Source organism: Micrasema longulum, unplaced genomic scaffold (genome assembly GCF_059751315.1).
Source record: "Micrasema longulum isolate JH-2025_06_02 unplaced genomic scaffold, ASM5975131v1 h1tg001994l, whole genome shotgun sequence".
Lineage (NCBI taxonomy): Eukaryota > Metazoa > Arthropoda > Insecta > Trichoptera > Brachycentridae > Micrasema > Micrasema longulum.
Window position 1 is genome coordinate 15,618 of NW_028279164.1, and position 12,106 is coordinate 27,723.

Here is a 12,106-nt window from a genome sequence, read left to right on the forward strand (position 1 = left end):
AATAAAAAATAAAAATATGTTTTTTGTGATCCTAAAACTACTCCTAGCGGTTAATTGTGAAGTTCTTCTTACTTACAATGATGCACCGATACGAATAATTTTTTAAAATTTAGTAAATGTGAGTGAATATTATTCTCGCATTTTTTATAATCCAGACGTAAAAAATGGACTGAAATCATTAAGGAAATTAATGAAAGCACCTGATTTTTCTGACTAAAAACGAATGTTCATGTTAACGCTGAAATACAAACTTTCTTTTTTACCAAAAATGAATATTAGTACATTACAGCGTAGATGAACATTTAACACAAGGGAATATAGAATTCTAAGCATCCACAGAGCTTATGACTAATAAACCACCATTCCATGTTATAATATCTCTCTAGTCCTTTCTCCTAATTAATTGTTTGTTCTCTCATCCCCTTACTTGTCTCCGATATGAGCTCAAAATAAAATATCATTATGATCAAGAGAGTATTTTGAAAATTGTTTGAGAGAATTCAGAAAATTTGTTTTTTGTTTCCAATGCCAGTACACTGGAATCTCATTTTGATTTTCAGGAAGTTTGACGTGACATATTTGTTTTTAAATGTGATTTCCCACTGAAATATTTCAGTATCCCTGGACTGGCATCTAAAACGTAAGATTGATCACCTTTAAATTTAGTTCAACAGAGAGAGAAAACATTTTTGAGAAGGTAATATGGATATCTAGGCATTTACAGGGCTTATGACCTGTCATTGGCTGTTTTAAGTGGCCACTTTACACAATGTGTAACGTTCACCATTCTGCCTATATTTGAACATCTACATTTCTCTGATTCTTCCATCTGTTGGAGTTTGTGAAGTTAAAGAGCCGAAACCTTTAATTGTTGCGGGTGAGATTCATGGGATTGAATTATTTCACCTACATACTAGGCAACGCCTGAAAATGTTATTTTTTCAATTTCTGTACTTCTAAACAGCTCCCCAGGGAGTTGTTCACTTACATAAACTTCACAAACTTCAACAGATGGAAGAATCGAAGGAATATAGATGTTCAAATAGGCAGAATAGTTAATGCTACGCCTTGTGTAAAGCGGCAACTTAAACCACCCAATGACAGGTCATAGCCTAGACTTCTTTATTCCTTTTTCTAAAATGTTCTTAATCTTCTTTGTAATGTATTAATATTAACAGCTCCCTTGGGGGTTGAATCCAGTCCTTAATTACAGAAACTTAGGACAAAATCAAAACATTGTTCTAAAATTAATATTCTCCTATTATTGGTAGCAAATGCGTGATGGTTGAAGGCAGCCTTGGTAAAAATAAAAAAAAACTAACTAACTATCGGTAAATTTTCGTGTCAATACTTGTTTAAATATTGTCATCGATGGTCCGTGTCTATGTTTTATGTCAGGACTTTAATTTAAGACTATTTTGTAAATATTTTTGAAAAAAAAAAATCTTTTTAAAAAATGTTTTTGACTAATTTGTGGTCATTTACTTTTTGTACCCGCTTGTTTTCTTCATTTAAAAAAAAATGGACGAAACTAATGTTGACAAGTGCATATTTTTTTCGTGTTTTTTTTTTCTTTTTTCTTTCAAGCCTCTTCCTTTGGTACGTATTCTTAGCTCAAGTAGACATGAGAAACGAGATGTTGAAGTAAATGTCCTTTCTGGTCGAATGGTGGTGACGATTATGGGTAATAAATACAGAGATTTTTTCTGGAGAAAATTTCGTTTAAGCTTCTTACAAAACGATTCAAATATACGTACAAAAAGTTGGAAGGCATTTATACTATTTTGCTGACCTCTATTCGACCGTCAGTCCTGGAAAGTACTGTGTAGACAGAAAGTAGAATTTTCCAACAAACTCTGAGACGTGCTTTTTACATTACCGTTTCAAAACTCTTAGCGCTTTCTTGAAATGTATTCAAATAAAACATTAAAAAACTTTAATTTTGTTTTAAACATTTTAAAAAAAATAATAATTTTACATATATCATCCGTGTATCCTTTGCTTCATGACCGTTATGACGGTATACTATCGTTCAGGGTACGTATTCTTATGGGGTGTTAAAATTTATCTTCAATTTTATCTACAAAGTAAAATTAAGTTTTCTGTCTGAAAAATAGAAGTGTTTAAAATTTTATTTTCAAAACATGTTAAATTACCGGTTATTTACTAAGATACTTTGAATTTGTATACAAATATACACACTTCTGTACATAAATATCGATATTTGTTAATACCATCTCAGTACATACAGATTAAGATACCCGTTCATAATCGCGGCCCGAGTGTAAAATAACTTTAATATCCCTTATATGGAATATTCTAAATTTCATACATTTGAAAAAAAAACTTCGAGAACTACTGTTCAATGATTCTTTTTCCATTATTTATGCATTAAACATATGGTTTAGCCCTATTTTAGCATGATAAATTAAAAATCACAAATAGGCCGCTCATGTTACGCGCGTGCCTAGCCTATCACTGTCATCAACCGACTGAAGACTGGATCTGTTTTAGATAACACCCGCAGCAGAAAAACGTCTCTGTCTTCCTTGTTATGACTTCTATATTCGTGCTCTCTCTCGTATAAGGTATTTGTATAAATATGTTGCTGAATTAGCGGAAATTTTATCTCATGTACTTGTTTATTTAAAATCATATAAACTCTTATAAATAAACAACTACAACAGTGTAAGTCACTCTCCAAGCACAACAGTAAGTCTCTTTTGGTGGAGAGTTACAGTGATAACATTTACTAGATGTATAAAAGTAGATATGTGAATAATTTTTTTTAAACATGTACCTTTTATGAAATTTATCAATAAAAAAAATAATTTATCCTTTGCGTAGCAAGGATAAATGCTTTGATATTAACATTTAGCATAGTTATTATTATTAAAATGTCCATTTGAAGATTACAAAAAATACAAATTCTTCATTTAAAAAAATAAGAGAGATATATCGCGTCTTGTACCGTATGTCGACTAGTGTGACATCGCAGCCACACAAGAGTTATAATATAATGCTTACAAGTTCAAAAATGTTTGAGTACGTCCAAATGCCTGCAGACTGGCTGGATTTCCTACCTAGGGAATTGTTCATATTTAAATTTACTTCAACAGAGAAGGAAAACATTATTGGGAAGGGAATATGGAAGTCTAGGCATTAACAGAGCTTATGACATGTCATTGGCTGGTTTAAGTGGCCACTTTACACACTGTGTAACATTCACCATTCTGCCCATGTTTAAACATCCACATTCCTTCAACTCTTCCATCTGCTGACTTTTGTAAAGTAAAGGAGCTGAAACCTTTATTATGTGGGTGAGATTCACCCGGCAAAACCAAATCACCCACTAGGCAACTAGGTTATTTCTTATCTTATACAAAAATATAATAACCGTCCATTATTTATTATAGGAGCAAAAATTCATTAACATTTTCTTGTATACCCACGAACAGGCCATGCCTTTGTGGAATTTTTTGTTTACTATTTTTCAATTAAGATGTATTTCGTTGATATGTAATTATGCTTTATTTTTTTAATACTCTGTTTTATTATTATGTTTATTGTAAAAAAAATAAAAAATACAATTAAAAAATTGAAAAAAATAAAAAATTATAGGTCATAAGCCCTGTATATGCCTAGACTTCCATATTCCTTTCTCAATAATGTTTTCCCTCTCTGTTGCAATAAATTTAAATATTACAATTTCATATTGTTTTGTATAATAATGAAGGTTTATTTAACAATCTTTAGCGCAGGCAACACTAAGAATCCAAAGAAAAAAACGTAATCGCAAGGTCAAAAGTGCCTTTTATTTATATATTTTTTCTTGTTACATTTTCACGTACCTACTCTGATTTCTTATTCAAAATCAAATATGGCAGTCGATCTACCTTAAGTTCACGGTTGTCTATCCATCTTGTGAAGTATTCATCTTATTACATCTCTGGACCACATTTGTGAGGGTCAGACTTAACAAATTGACTAGTTTTCCTTACAGCTCCGCCTTCCCCCTTTCTCAGACGCTAGAACAAAGATAAAAGAAAGCATTTTGTGTCGAATGAATTGAACAAGGGTGAATCCGCCCTTTTTCAGAAAAGGGGGAAAGGATCCCGCTTACAAATATCAGTTGTTAGTGCTTGTCATATTGCTGAACCGTCAAAAGAAGATCATAATATTATACATAACAGATTTCTGACCATTTCTATGAACCTCTTTTGTTGATTTTAGTATACCATATTGCCTTTTATCATTTACGAGCTGAATCTGGCAATGCTTTGCTATTGCTAGATCTGAGTTCTTGCTAAATATATTAAATGAACACAATCGAAAGTTTGATATCAATTATTGTATTTAGTCCAAATTAGATATGTACGTTTCTTCTTCTTGCGGTGCCTTGTCAGGTCCTCCCAACGTTGACCATCACTACAGCAAAAGCATCTCGGTCCTGCGCTACTCTTGTATTCAGCAGCCAGGACAACTGCTTATTGGATGTACTCGCCATTCCTTGGAAAAGATGACCAGAGTAGTTTCCCGTTGCCTTCTCTAGTGGACTTTTTTGTCGGGGTCACCATTCCTTAGCTAGTTGGTTCTGGTTTGGAGGCGCCAGAAACTCGCTTTTCATCCTCTCGTTATCTGCTGTGATCACATCGTTATGAGTTTGATCCCATTGCCCGGGGTTTGCGACGTGGACGCTAACGAGTCGGGCTAGTCAGTAGTGTTGCCGGTGGAATGCAACTGGGCGTTTGCAGCATTTTATTGAATCACACCCTTCAGTAAGATCTGACTCACTGCGACCCTACTTACAGTTTGAACCCATGAATACATAATTATTTTTGTGTTTCAGTTTAGATAAATTGTGAGGACAGAGAATTTTGATAAATACGTGTTCGAACATTGTTAAACAGACCTTTTTTTTAGAATAAACAAAATCGACGTTTCGCTGTACCGTTTTCCGCACCTCAAAACTGAACCGATTTTGCTATTTTTTTAGACATATAACAATATAAGAATAAAATTTTCTGTATCGGTATGTTTTGCATTTTTCAAAAAAATATATATTTGTATACCGTGCGCCCAAAGACAGCAGATAAAACTGTGCTTTTTACGGATTTGAATAGTTCTAGTTCTCAAAACAACATTTTTTTAAAAATGAAACCGTATAGGGACACGCCCACAGTAAATATCTATAATGTGTAAAAAAGAGCTCTGCGCTGGTTTGGGGTTTGGACATGTAGTCGGAATAATCAGCGTGCGTGCATGAGAAGATCTATAAATGTAAAGCGAGATCTGAATCCAAATATAGAGTGATGTGGCGTAAAAAAATATAAACCGCAATTCTAAAAAAAAAATTTTTCTTCAGTCATTTTTTTTATTTATCAAAAGCATACAAAAATTTAAATGTAAATTATCAAGTCCTACTAAACTGTATAAAAGTTCGTCAGCAGGTGCTTGTAGTTAAATTCTAATATATATAAATAATCTTATTTCTTAAATTCTATAACATGTAAAAATTCTTCTTACCATGAAAAAAAAATATGTAAAACGAAAAAAAAAAAAAACTTCAATATATAAAGCCAGATTTTTAGCGGACGTCTTTCTCTTGAACCAGATAAGTTTTTTGGATTTTTTATATTTAATGGGAGCATATTATACATTGTTGGTATATTGAATTCTAGTGTTCTTTTCCCGTATTAATTATTGAATTAAGGGAGAGCTATTACATTTACACTAGTGAACCGAGTATTATATACATGCTCCAATATTTCCAATATTCAGATAGAGACGCATGCTGAGAAACCAGCTTGGACCATAATAAAGCTCCAACGGATAAAATGTTTATAGATTTATATAATAAGGATATTGGAATATTCCCCCTTTTACTATTAGTTTGGATTATTATATCGAAGACTTATGTCGCATTTTGACATTAAAAGTAAGAAAAGATCACTTGTATAGTTTGGTCAGGTGAAACAAATCAATGATGAATGGAATGGATGATGGAATGGTGGAATTGATGAGAGAGCAGATGAGCTAGCCAAGGCTGCTACGGTCAAAAAAGTGAGGCCGAACTTTGATGAAGTCCCAATAAGCCATGTAAAGCGGTCCCTTTCAAAAGATAACTCAAATGAGTGGAGGAAAATTTATAAAGAAAAAACTGCCAATAAGTGGATCAAGCAACTTTTGAGAAGCACAGACGAGGCCAAAACATTTTGGAAGCATGAAACGCCTACATATGAATTAACTCAGGCTCTCTCGGGACATGAATTTGAGAGCGTATGAGGGAATATCTGCATCGCTTTGGGCTGCGAGACGATAGTTGCTGTCCATCTGATGGCATCACTGAGCAGACTGTAGAACATCTTATATACTGTCCAACGTTTGATAAGCCGAGGTGGGAGATTGAATGCAAAGTAAACACTCGGATTGTTGCGACTAATAACCTAGCTGAGCTCCTGAAATGTATTTTTTTTATATATTTTTTTATTTGGAAGTTCAACAAGAATACATAAAATACATACATTTTTTAAGTAAGCATAACTAACGTTCTTTATATATATTCTCAATTATAAAACTCCACCATCTTTCATAAATTATATAAAATAAGTGTGTAAAATCAATTTAAGTAAAAATAAAGATAAAGTTTAGTGAAAGATAAGAATAAAGATTGAGTTAAAGAAATAAAATTGACTTAAACAAAAGAAACTACATTTTTTTTTTAAGAAAAGAAAAGAGAAATTAAAAACATATAAGATATAATAAAATCGACTAAAATTAATTTACATACACAAAAATAAGGATGAGCATTTGATTTAAGATACATAGTAATTTTTTTTTTAAATCATTTGCTCTATGATGATAAATGTCAATGTTAACTTTTTTTTCCATTTTGTTATAGAGTCTTAACATACTTGCAAGAGGGTTAAAATGTGCCATATTGTTTGTGATACGCGAAGTGTGACTGTTCGATTCATTACAGGGACAATCAAGCAGGCTAAGTTATTTAATGCTGGTATCTAGCTCATTTTGTTTTTTTTGTATCTATTTTTTACGACTTTTTATTGTTTTAATTATTTGTTAATGTAATATTTCTAGAGTTATTTTGTTTATTCTGATTCTGCTTTATTTTTATTATTGTTATCTACGGTGAAAAATGTTAAAGTCAACGGAATATTACCTAAAGATGAATATATTCGATAAAATCTTGCACATAACAAAAACAAGGAACAAATAATTTGCAACTACAAACAAAAATTAAAAAATTGATGATGAATAGATGGCAAAACAGATGTACATTATTTTTTATATTTTCATTTATTTAATAAATTGTAGCCTGCGTTACTTTACGGAGTATTCAACCCATTACGTAGTTCAGACTGTAAATATAAGAAGAAAGTTAATGAATAGAAAGTAGATTGCGGCTAAACTGCCGATATGTACAGAAATATTGATTCGTATCATCCGGAGAAGCCGTATTCAGCAAGAAACTCGCCCTATTAATGGGTGAATTCTGACTACTAAGGTGAGATCCCAGTGCACGAGATCTCACCGTATTATAATTATTGAGAATATACAAACTGATCTCTTTTAGTATATTTCGATTAAATATACTTCCAGAAATCAGCTTATAGAAATGTTTCCCAAGAAAGATTTCACGACGAGATTCAAGGGTGTTGTAATCCAGCGTCCCTGCTAGAAATTATTATGGATCAAGAATGGACAACTATTATTTTCTTTAAGATATGAGTATCGCAAAAATCGGTTTTAAACCTTGTCTATTTCAAGTATGTGGTTTAAGGAGAGTCCCAAATTATAGAACAGTATTCTAGTACGTTGCGGACTAGTGTATCATACATTTGTTTGCGAATTGCAGTAGTATTATTGAAATATCTAGAATTTCAAAATACAAATTCAATCATCTAACTAGATTTATCTACAACTAATTATGAGGATGAATCGACGGCCAAGAGAGACGAGGTATGGATCAGGTTAACCAAAATCTTAAGTTTATTTATGTCAAAAGCCGACACAATTGAAGGGCTCATCTACGTTTGACAATATGTTCGAATGCGGAAAAGCTCGGAAGTCTATACCAGGTGGCCACCAATCTATGTGGCGTGTCCTCTGTCTACTTCTTTAAGGAATTAACGTGATGGTAGCACTTAGTAAAAAAACATTCACAAAATCATCAATATTATGAAAAATAAGTTATGATCCGTCTTTCTATGGATGGTTGCGTCTATTTTAAAGATAAATGCTCATTGTTTGCCTAAATCGAAATATGAAATAAAAAATAAGGCGCCGAGCCGGAGTCGCTGATATCATGGAATGTACAGCAAAATCAAAATGGCATTGGGCAGAACACTTGATTACGTTAAAATTACGACAGAATATCAGTCTGGAGACAGACCCTGATAAACAAAAGAGGTCTTGGAAGACCAAAAAAAAGATGGCTCGACGACATTGCCTCTATAGCCAGTAGAACATGAATGAAAAAGCGAGTTATAGTGAGTATTAGAAACGTTTGAAAGGCTCTTTATCCAACAGTGAAGAGAACAAGGATAAAGAAGGAGAAGTTTTATAATTTGTTAGTATGTGATGTTAACATGCCTTTTTCTTTTAATAAAAAGTGCTACTTAATGCCTTCAAGAAGAATGTTACGAACAAATGTATAAGGAATTAATAATCTTATAGACTTTGCACGCGATAGTTCCTTAAGCTAGAAAGTCAATGGCGTGGAAATGTTCGATTGCCATTTATTGATAGTCAACCTAGATTTGTAAGAACTCTTGAGCTTTTTATTATATTGTAACTTATACGCAATTTGTGAGAGTTATTCATTGAATCAGTGATATTATTTTTTCCGCCTCTTTATTTGATGATAAACACATTCTTATGTGTGCTACAATAAAAACATGACATAATGTTATATGTCATTTGTTAATTATATAAAACACATATGTCTAAAAGCTATGTTCAAATTTCAACATTTTTTTCAACGAGTATGATTTTACCCATTTCGTTTAATTTTTTACCGCCTTCTATAAAATTAAATTTGGTGACTTTGCCTTTTTTCTAAATGGGAGTCTGATCTTTACCTTTTCTTTATTTTTCCCTCAAAATTCTCTGTGAATGTTTTTTGCGTATACTTACTTGAAATTCATTTACCGTCGACTTTACCTGTATGTATTAATTTATTTTTTCAAAATAATTACTAAAGCTATGAATTGTAAAACAGTTATATTTATTTAAATGTTCTTATTTTGTTCAAAATAATATTCTGCCACAGAAGTCAATGTGTGGTTCAATAATTATTGTGTTGTATACAATTTTGCGTAATTCCTTATCAAAAGATTTTCTAATTCTTTTCGAAATTGATTTTTTGCAATTTCTTTCGTCACCACCTGATTATTTTGACAAAAAGTTTGTTTCGAATCATATTATATACTTACCACCTATACATATTATATCGACGGTGGAAAGGGAAGAATTACTGAACGACACGTAGCCAACGTCAATCAAAAATTTTGGTTTTTTACCCGACGAAGAGACGGATACGTTCGTCTTGAAACCGGGGGACATAGAAAAGTTGGTAAGTGATCATTTTCAAATATTTAATAACATTTAGTAAAATAAATTTTAAAACTAATAAATTATTAATCATATATATGAATTTACAAACATAAACCAATGTACAAAATAATAACATCATTTAAATTAATAAAATACAGTCGAAAAACATAATTGTTTTGAAAATTTTGTAAAAAAAGTGTAAATTAAAATTATCAATAAAGTAATAAAATGAGAAACATATTACAACAGAGATGAAGAGCTCTTCAGAGAAGGGAATATAGAAGACTAGGCATCCACAGTGCTTACTCAATTTGGACAGACTCAAAACATTGTTAATAAAATAAGGGTTTAAGCAATATTAAAAAATAAAACGGAGCATCAAAATATATACAACAACAACAACAAAAAACCATCACGCCGTTTCCCCGTAGGGGTAGGCAGAGAGGATAGAACGGCATAACACTCTATCTTGGCATACAGACCTCGCTTCCTCTACATTCATACATCTTATTATGCACGCACGCCGATTATTCCTACTTTTGACATGTCCATCTTCAAGTATTTGATGGACTTGATCGTGCCATGTCTTTCTCGGTCTTATAGTATAATAAAGTATAAGAAAGGAAAGAAAAGGGGGATTCAATAAATTATTTCATTTAACGAATTAATACGTTCATTAATTTAATAAATACTTAACAACATCAGAGCCATGTTTATTTAACGTAAATTCGTTTATGATTAAAAATTAAAATAAAATACTCTCGTGTGAGTTGATTTCAATAGATTGAAATTCTAAGGTCAAATGTGAGTTTTTACATTATGCGTAGCCAGATAAGTAATTTCGTCTTCGCTTTGATATTCTGGGATTTAACGAATTCATGGAAAATTAAGTTTGAATAAAGACGGAAGGGAGATTCGATTTCCTCCCGGTATCCAAGGATTGACAAGTCAATTGAAACCCCATAATGGATTATTTCTTCGCTGACCGAGCATCTTCCCTCCTCGGGTACTGTGAATGTAACACATTTCAGACACGAGTTGACCAAAAAAATGGAAAAAACCGTAAAATATTCCATTGAAATTGAATTTCGAATAAAGCAGACCACAGTGGCTCTTTTCTTACACTTTCTTGACACTTTCAGAAATTGGAATTTCCAATTTAAGGATCTTCTCTGAATTTCGTACATCGTTGTGACAGATGCTCCTGTTAAAGTATTCTCTTGTGAATAGTTTTGTATACCTTGAAGGCACCTCCTTATTCTGAATATCAAATTTGATTTTCGGCGCGTGCTTTCATGAATATTTTAATATTACTCCTAAACCGTGGCGAAATGTCTAAAATAAAGCCATTTTCTCCTTTTTAATTTATTTTTTATACGAAACAGCCGTACATTTATTTTTGCTATTTTTTTACATGCTATTTTTACATGCTATTTTTTTTTTTTCATTTTTCTTTTTTTGACCATTATTTATTTTGTATTTGACCTAATACAATAGGAAAGTATTACATACTACGAATACCGATAAAAACATATGAAATGAATTTCATCATCATCATCATTCCCTATCCGCACCGAATGGCGCATAGGGCACTGCATTGGTGCACCAATCGCAGCATGTCTCGATCATTTTTGTTACATGAAGGTAAGATGATCAGTCTTACTCTTCAAGTACCAGTCCAGGAGCTATGAAATATTTTAGTGTGAAAACACCCTATTTAATAAATATTTCATATTAACCCCGTCGGGAATCGAACCCGAGACCTCTTGCATGGTAGGCAAACGCGCTGACCATTACACCACGAGGCCGACAAGTGGAAATGGATTTAGAATAATGAATTGAATTTTCAAAATCAATGTAGATGTTGTGGAGAAATGTTTTTATACATAAATGTAAAAAATGAAATTAATGAAAATACGTTCGTATAAAAACGCGACGTGTTTGGCTTTGGTTGTTGTGACGTCATCATCATCATCAATGGCGCTACAGCCCGTTGTGGGCCCTGGCCTCCTCCAGAATCTGTCTCCATTGCTCCCTGCAACCTGCGGCTCTTTTCCAGTTCACCAGGCCAATTGCTCTAATGTCACTTTCCACATTACCCAGCCATCTTAACTTTGACCTGCCTCTGCTGTGTCTCCTTTCCGGAGTGGCATGAAGAATTTGTTTTGAGATACGATTATCATTCATTCTGTGTTGTGACGTCAAAATTCGTGAAATTGTTCAATGGAGAGAACAAATAAATATGAATCGTGACGTATTAGGGGCGCGGCCAATAGAATCACCGTTTTTTGCGGGAATTCAAATTTACCAATTTAAAGTATTTTTATGCTACTAATAATAACAAACAAAAATATATACTGGACAGTATTTCATATATTTTTATTACTTTGCAAATGTAAAGAAAACGTTATATTTCCTTATTTCAACACTTACATGACAAAACAGATTTACAAGAAATTTAATAAAAGTATATAAAACTATGTAACAAAGACAAACAAGAGCAATCAAATAATGGTAAGAAATATATTCA

At 32.4% G+C, this 12,106-nt stretch overlaps 1 non-coding gene across 1 annotated transcript; it reads right to left on the bottom strand.

The window, feature by feature from the left end:
* Positions 1-11,311: 11,311 nt before the first annotated feature.
* Positions 11,312-11,384, bottom strand: TRNAG-ACC (transfer RNA glycine (anticodon ACC)). Its single transcript has one exon. It is a non-coding gene; the product is annotated as a tRNA-Gly (tRNA).
* Between the last annotated feature and the right edge of the window lie 722 nt (positions 11,385-12,106).